Below are 6,442 nucleotides of genomic sequence, written 5' to 3' on the forward strand. Positions count from 1 at the left end.
GCAAGGTGTCGTCCTAGAATGTCTGTTGGACCGGACGGGAAGACCAAATCCTCCACGAAGGCTACTTGACGTTAGTGCGAGCGCCTCTGCGGCCTAGCTCTTACTAGACCACAGCAGGTGCTCGAAGGTTCCCGCTAATTTCTCAAATTAATTAAATACATTTCTAATCTCAAATATCACTAATTTATACTTATTGTATTTTACATTTTACATAATTTAATGCTATTTAAAATTAAAAGTAACAAAAACATTACCATAAAAATTGCCAAAAACGATCGTCTATAATAAATTCATTATCATTAAATAACTAAACAATAATAAGAAAAGCAATACACAACTTCCGAATACTGAATCCTGTGATGTCGATTTCCCCGATAAATTCGGAGGGGGAAAGTGATGTCACGAGACGTCAATTTCCCGGTTTAACAATGGTTTAACCGCTATACTTTATAGGTGAAATCGACATCCCGTGAAGTGGTAGTCTGCATTCGAGCACCGTTTTAAGATGGCGCCATTGCGAGTGTTCGGCCGCGCACGCCGAGCGTGCGTACGACGTTATTTAAAAATAAAAACTGACCCGCGACCTCTGCGCAAAGTTGTTCTGCCTTTGAATGTGTCCGAGTTAGTCGTCTTCTTATCATTTCGTCCAGGCCCGGCCATTTGTGGCCCTTGGCGGTTCCTGTCTGGGTTAGCGCCACGTCTTGGTGATCGCTATACTTTGTTTCATGGTCACATTGTTCCTCCAAAGACGCGCCCCCGTGGTCGTTTTTTTTTTACTCGGTGCGATAGCAAAGAGTATACAACAGTTTATTGTCGCATAAAAAAATTAAAGGCTTCAAATAAATAGTACACACACTTCAAAACATCTGCCGCACACTCGCTGAAGGCTGAACAAAACAAAAAGGACTAAAACTTTCACGCGCCTGCTTCCGAGACGGTCTAGCAGACGGTGGGGCTGTGTGTCAGACTCTGGACTCTGAACCCAGCTGGTTTCCAGTTGTTCCTCGGAGGTCGAGCTGTCATCCGACTCAGAGTCCGAAAAGGGTTCAAAGTTTGAACCCGAAGAGCCATCGCTCCAATCTCCACTACGCTACCCCCGCAGCAGCCAGCACACCTGCACAGAGCGTCCAGTTTCGCAATTTCAAAAAGCCGCGCCAAAACAAACACCACCGGAGTTATATGGTCGTAGTTCCCTACAAACCTACCAGATGACAGCACGTCCCCGCGAACGCGCCCGTTCAAGCAGAGGCGCGAATCTTTGAATGAGCAGTCGCGGACGTACCGGTACGTCAGCAACCATGCGGGACGCTCCCGCGCTGACATGCAGGTACGTCAGTGACCATGAAAGGGTCAAATTAAATAAAGGCCGACGACCAGACTCGAGATTCTGCAAGGCAGAAGATCCTCCTCACCATGGGGGCGGAGGAAACAGGCAACACTAAACAGATCACGAGGGGGAGAGGAGGAAGGGGGGGGGGGAGAAGTGGAAAGCGCGATCTGGTCGTCGGTCTTTAAGTCTAGACGCAGCCGACGCTACTAGGTAATACGACCAATCCAGCAGCGTTAAAAGCCCAAGTCACTACGCCTTTTCTGTTTACGATTGCTTCAGCGATGGCAGAACACGTACAGAAACGTGACAAGCACCATGACGGTGCGACCATGGAGACATTTCTCACGCCCTTCGCCCAGAATCAGCATCACCTTGCATCGTCTCGCGTCGCTCCGTGGCGATATCTGTCCCGGCCAGAACTCGGCGTAGTTCCACGCGTCTCATTGTTGTGGTTCATCTCGAGCAGTCTTGTACACGTAACTCCAGAAATTAATCGATCACAATTACAATTACTCTTGGATGAAAAGCATTCAATTAGATAAGTTAATTACTCGAGGGAAAAGGTGATTGGCCATTAGGTGAAAAATGGAAACATTACTTTTCGCACTACTTCAGACTTTCAAAACTGCGTATTTTTCTGCCGTTTTGAAAGCATGCATTTAGCACTGTATCTTGTCGTTTAACACTTGAGACTATTGTTCAGAAAAGGAAAATATGTATTAGAAGAAAAAGGACACAGAAGGAAACGTCTAATGATCAACTATCACCACGTTAGCCACCACGACATGATTGCCTACCACCAACTCGCCTGCGAACTCAGTCTCTTTACTTTCGTGCTGTGCATTATTAGATTATAATCACCGGCTGACGAACTACACATCTTCTTAATCCCTTCCTTTTGCTAGACTATCCATGCGTCAGAGGAATGGTTAAAAAATTCCATGTTAGAAAACGTGTGCACATAAAGGGCACCATTAGGAGGGGGAGAGGAAACACCTTTCTTAAACGAACTTTAAGACAAAAGATAAGTAAAAATGGGTAGAGTTATTTCGAGAGCTCAATTTAGGTCCCAGTGGCTAAATGGAACTTAAAATATCTTCCTTCGTCGCTCGATGAAACTTTCGCACTCGCCTGAGCCACGCCTACGCAGCTTGACGCAAAAACATTCGAAACTTCAATTCTGGAAATTGTGCATTCTTGCGCACTGCCTGCCTCCTCGGTAGCTTTGAATTCCACTTCCGACCGCCGAGGCGTAGGGACGCGTTTATCATGGTCTCAGAAGGAGTGATGAAAGTGGCCATGTCCGGCCGAGGCACGTCTGTTTCTGCAACCCGAGAGAATTATGAACTCCTCCTGCCCTCGCTGACCACTGGATTTGTAGGCATACCAAGACAGTATTTTCGCACTGCGACGCTAAAGGTCGTCCTTATCGAATTGCCAGTTTTCGCGAAGAACTGCAGCGTCTGGAAATTATGAGAGACTCGGCGTCCGAGGGTCCACACCGAATCAAACACGTGTGGATGATGCGCAAGCACTCACCGGCGACGAAGCAAAGGTTAGTGAGCGCAAAGCAGATGACCATCAAAGAGGAAGGGGGGGGGGGGGGGGGGGGAGGGGGAGTTTCGTCATCGACCCGGCGAATGTGGCGGTAAATCTCAAACTTCACTGCGTCCCGTACGACGTAACTAACAGCCAGGTGAAAAAGAAGCTGGAGCGCTACGGCAAGGTGTCCAAGGTTACCAGGGACCTTTTCCGGGAGAAGGGGTTTGAGGCTCTCGAGTCCAACACCCGCAGTGTACGCCTGACCCTCGGGGAAAGGTACACTGTAGACAGCCTCCCCCACAAGATGCGCCTCGAAGGATGTAGGGTCCTAGTCCTGGTGCCCGGCCGCGCTCCGCCCTACCTTCGGTGCCGTCGTACGAGCCCCATTCGTTGGGTGCGCCATGTCCCCCGACGCTTCAACTGCCACCGATATGGCCCCGACGCAGCAGACAGCGTTAAGACCAACACTTTGATGGCCCGAGACCGGACGGCGGATGACCAATCCGACTACTTCATGGACCATGCCTAGAGTGGACCACCGCAAGCCGCCCTGGCACCGACGGAGCAAGGTGCGACGCTCGCCCAGAAGGACGACGGCAACCTTGTCGCGGCGTTTCAGCAGCGTAACTCTGAAGCGGCGACACAGGGGCGGGACTGGACTTGTACACGTGACTGAAAAATAGTAAGAAATAACATTTGCAATTACTCAAGGCTAAATTGTAATTAATTAAAATCACAATTACCCTCCTATAAAAGTAAGTGACCGTTACCCCAAAAGTAATCCGCTACTTTCGTGGCGTTACATCCAATATTAGAGAGTTTGAGAATAGCGCACGCTAAAGCTTTGCGTAAGTAAAGAATAGCGTCGTCGCCACTGCGCATGCGCCGAACGCTAACAACGTTTTAGGCTTTGCGTGCGCTATTTTAGCGTATGCTAGTGTAGCGTACGTTATTTTTCAGAAATTGCGTGCATACGCGAAGAGTCTTTCTGCTCCTCCAAGGCGGATTTGTCGTGAGAATTTGGCTAGAGCCAAGACAAGCACTGTTAAAAAATGGCGGCTGCGGCAGGAGTCGTGAGCGCCAGGTCGGCGCCACCCTCTCAACTGCGATCTTCAACGCAGGACGACATTGCAGTCCTACGGGAGGTGCAGGTCGGAAGCGTTTTGGAAGACCCCGCAAAATGGGCAACGCTCGCCGGCCACTTGCTGCCTGCGACGCGCGAACGTTTCTCGGCGAAGGTAGTGCGGTGTGCGAATGTCACTATTCACGAGATCTCTCTTGCAAATGCGGCGCAAGCGGACACGACCGTTCGACCGCTCCCGTCGCATTCTTATATTTAAACGAATCTAAACTTTTACTGTTCAGCCATAAACTTTTTTTTTTCATGTTACAGCATTTTTCGTGTGAAATAAAAAAGTGTTACTGTATGTTTGTGGCATTGCAAGCGGGAGACGCTTGGGCTTTTTCGTCCGGGCGGAGAAACGCTATTCTAAAACACTCCTGCGCAGCGTGCGCTAACACAAACGCTAGATTCAGCGCTAACGTGCGCTAAAACTCCTACGTTATTCTAAAACTCCCTATTATTGTCCTTAAGTAAGAAACAAAGGGAAGAGGGTTATTCAAGTACTAACTGTTGCCATCTGTTCCATTTATTGGCCTTGAGTATTTTTAGCAACAGCTGGCTCTCAAAAGTCCCGTCAGACATATTGCGTCATTTCTTACAGAATATATCGACTGCTATGCGCTGAACACCTTTCGCATTGAGGCACTAGAGGGGAGTGCCATATTGTGCGTCACTATTGCTTCATGAACTGCATTGAGCTTCATCAGCTAGGAAATGCAAATACTCTTTAACTCGAAGATAGAGCAAACCTTCGTTGTCGCAGCCGTTGCCTGATATTCCAGAGTATTAGTGGATCGTTCGAGTACCTCCGATACCCCCGATAACGATACCTGATAACAACATGCACGCGCAAAGGTGGTGGTGGTGCATCGTGTAGCCATGTGGGAGTCATCGAAACGATCTACTAAAATTCTTTATTGTCGGAACCGCGAAGCTGTAGAAGTCGTCATACAACTAGCCAAGACAATAGCAAAACACAGGTGGTAACAGCAAGGGGATAATTCAATAATAAATAAGGTTTGAATCAATATACTACTTCCTTTGGTTCTGAACAGGTCGAGCCTCGGTTGAGACGTTGGTGAATTCAAAAAGGTCTTCAATATGCAAATATAGGTAATAATAAAATCGAAACCAAGACACTCACAACAACAATGGGACTTTTCTGGAGTTTCCACGGTGCATGCGCAGCATCGGCAGAGAGGAGTCTGCCATTTATGGTGGCGAGGTGCGTCCGGCTCTGGACTGCGGGAGGCAGCGGCGGTCACGCGTTTCGAAATTCTCCGACATTCTTCAACGCTGTTTCGTTGTCAGCTGAAGCAAGGAGAGCAAGAGTCGTCGCAGTTTGTGTTTTTTTAGGTTTCCGTATACTCTGCCCGACGAAGCGGCAGCTGTGGATTCGGGCGATCCGGCGAAACAATGTGGACGTCTGCTAAAGGCCGCCTTCAAAGCGCTCCCGTGCTTGCAGTTGCCACTTCAAGAAAGATTCATGTTTTTGTTCCTTTATTTTTATTGGTGTGAAAATAGAAGTCAGCGGATTGATTACGTATGCTGTCATGTCACTTATGTGCCACGCAGAGCGAGTGCCTCGGAGTCCGCGTCTCTGTGATAACGCGTTTGACTGGGGCACGTTTTTGCTCGCTAAAGTGACGGTAGCAAACTGCCTGTCTGCTTTTTAGTTGCTATAACCATTCAAATCGCCCAGAGTTTTCATAGATTTATAATGAATTGAGGTAAAGAGACCACGACCGCACCTGCTTGTCTTGTGGTTAAATAAGAAAAAGGAAACAATCCACTTGATGAGTTGTCTTCATGTATGTACCGAGTAAAGAAAGTACCTTGCAACATTTTCTACGGGCGTGAGACTCAAAACAAACAAATGTAACCGATTTCGTGTTTTTGTTTCTTCAGTTCCTATAGGAACTGAAGAAAAAAAAAGTTACAGTTACATACAGCAGTAGCCTGAACTGGGGGGACATCAGTGTTGGGCAGAAATACTCAAAAATGTATTTGGAACTACAAATACTGGGATACATTAAAATAGTAGCTAAAATACTGACACTAAGATATATATGTAAAAATGTATCGCAATACGCATCCAAAATACATTTTAAAAAGAGGCAAAAGTATTTGGGAATACTAACACAGGAATACATTTAAGGGAGGGCAGAAATACAAATACAGAAATACTGTTATGTAAAGAATAAAGAAATACGCCAACCAAAAAGTCGAAAAATTGTCCCAACGTTTCGAAACAGTTCGTTTCTTCCTCAGGGGCGACTAAACGGGATAATAGCTTCTTTGTCTTTCTTTGAACTGGCTATCTCTTCTTCTTCATTGTCGATTGCTGGTTGTCTTCGTTTCGCCTGCGCCGTCTTGATTGTATCTCGTAACCCATGAACATATAAACTGGGTAAGGTGCCTAGAGACCTATTGATGTTATTTGCGGT

This window comes from Ixodes scapularis, unplaced genomic scaffold, assembly GCF_016920785.2.
Source record: "Ixodes scapularis isolate PalLabHiFi unplaced genomic scaffold, ASM1692078v2 PGA_scaffold10__122_contigs__length_95168666, whole genome shotgun sequence".
NCBI lineage: Eukaryota > Metazoa > Arthropoda > Arachnida > Ixodida > Ixodidae > Ixodes > Ixodes scapularis.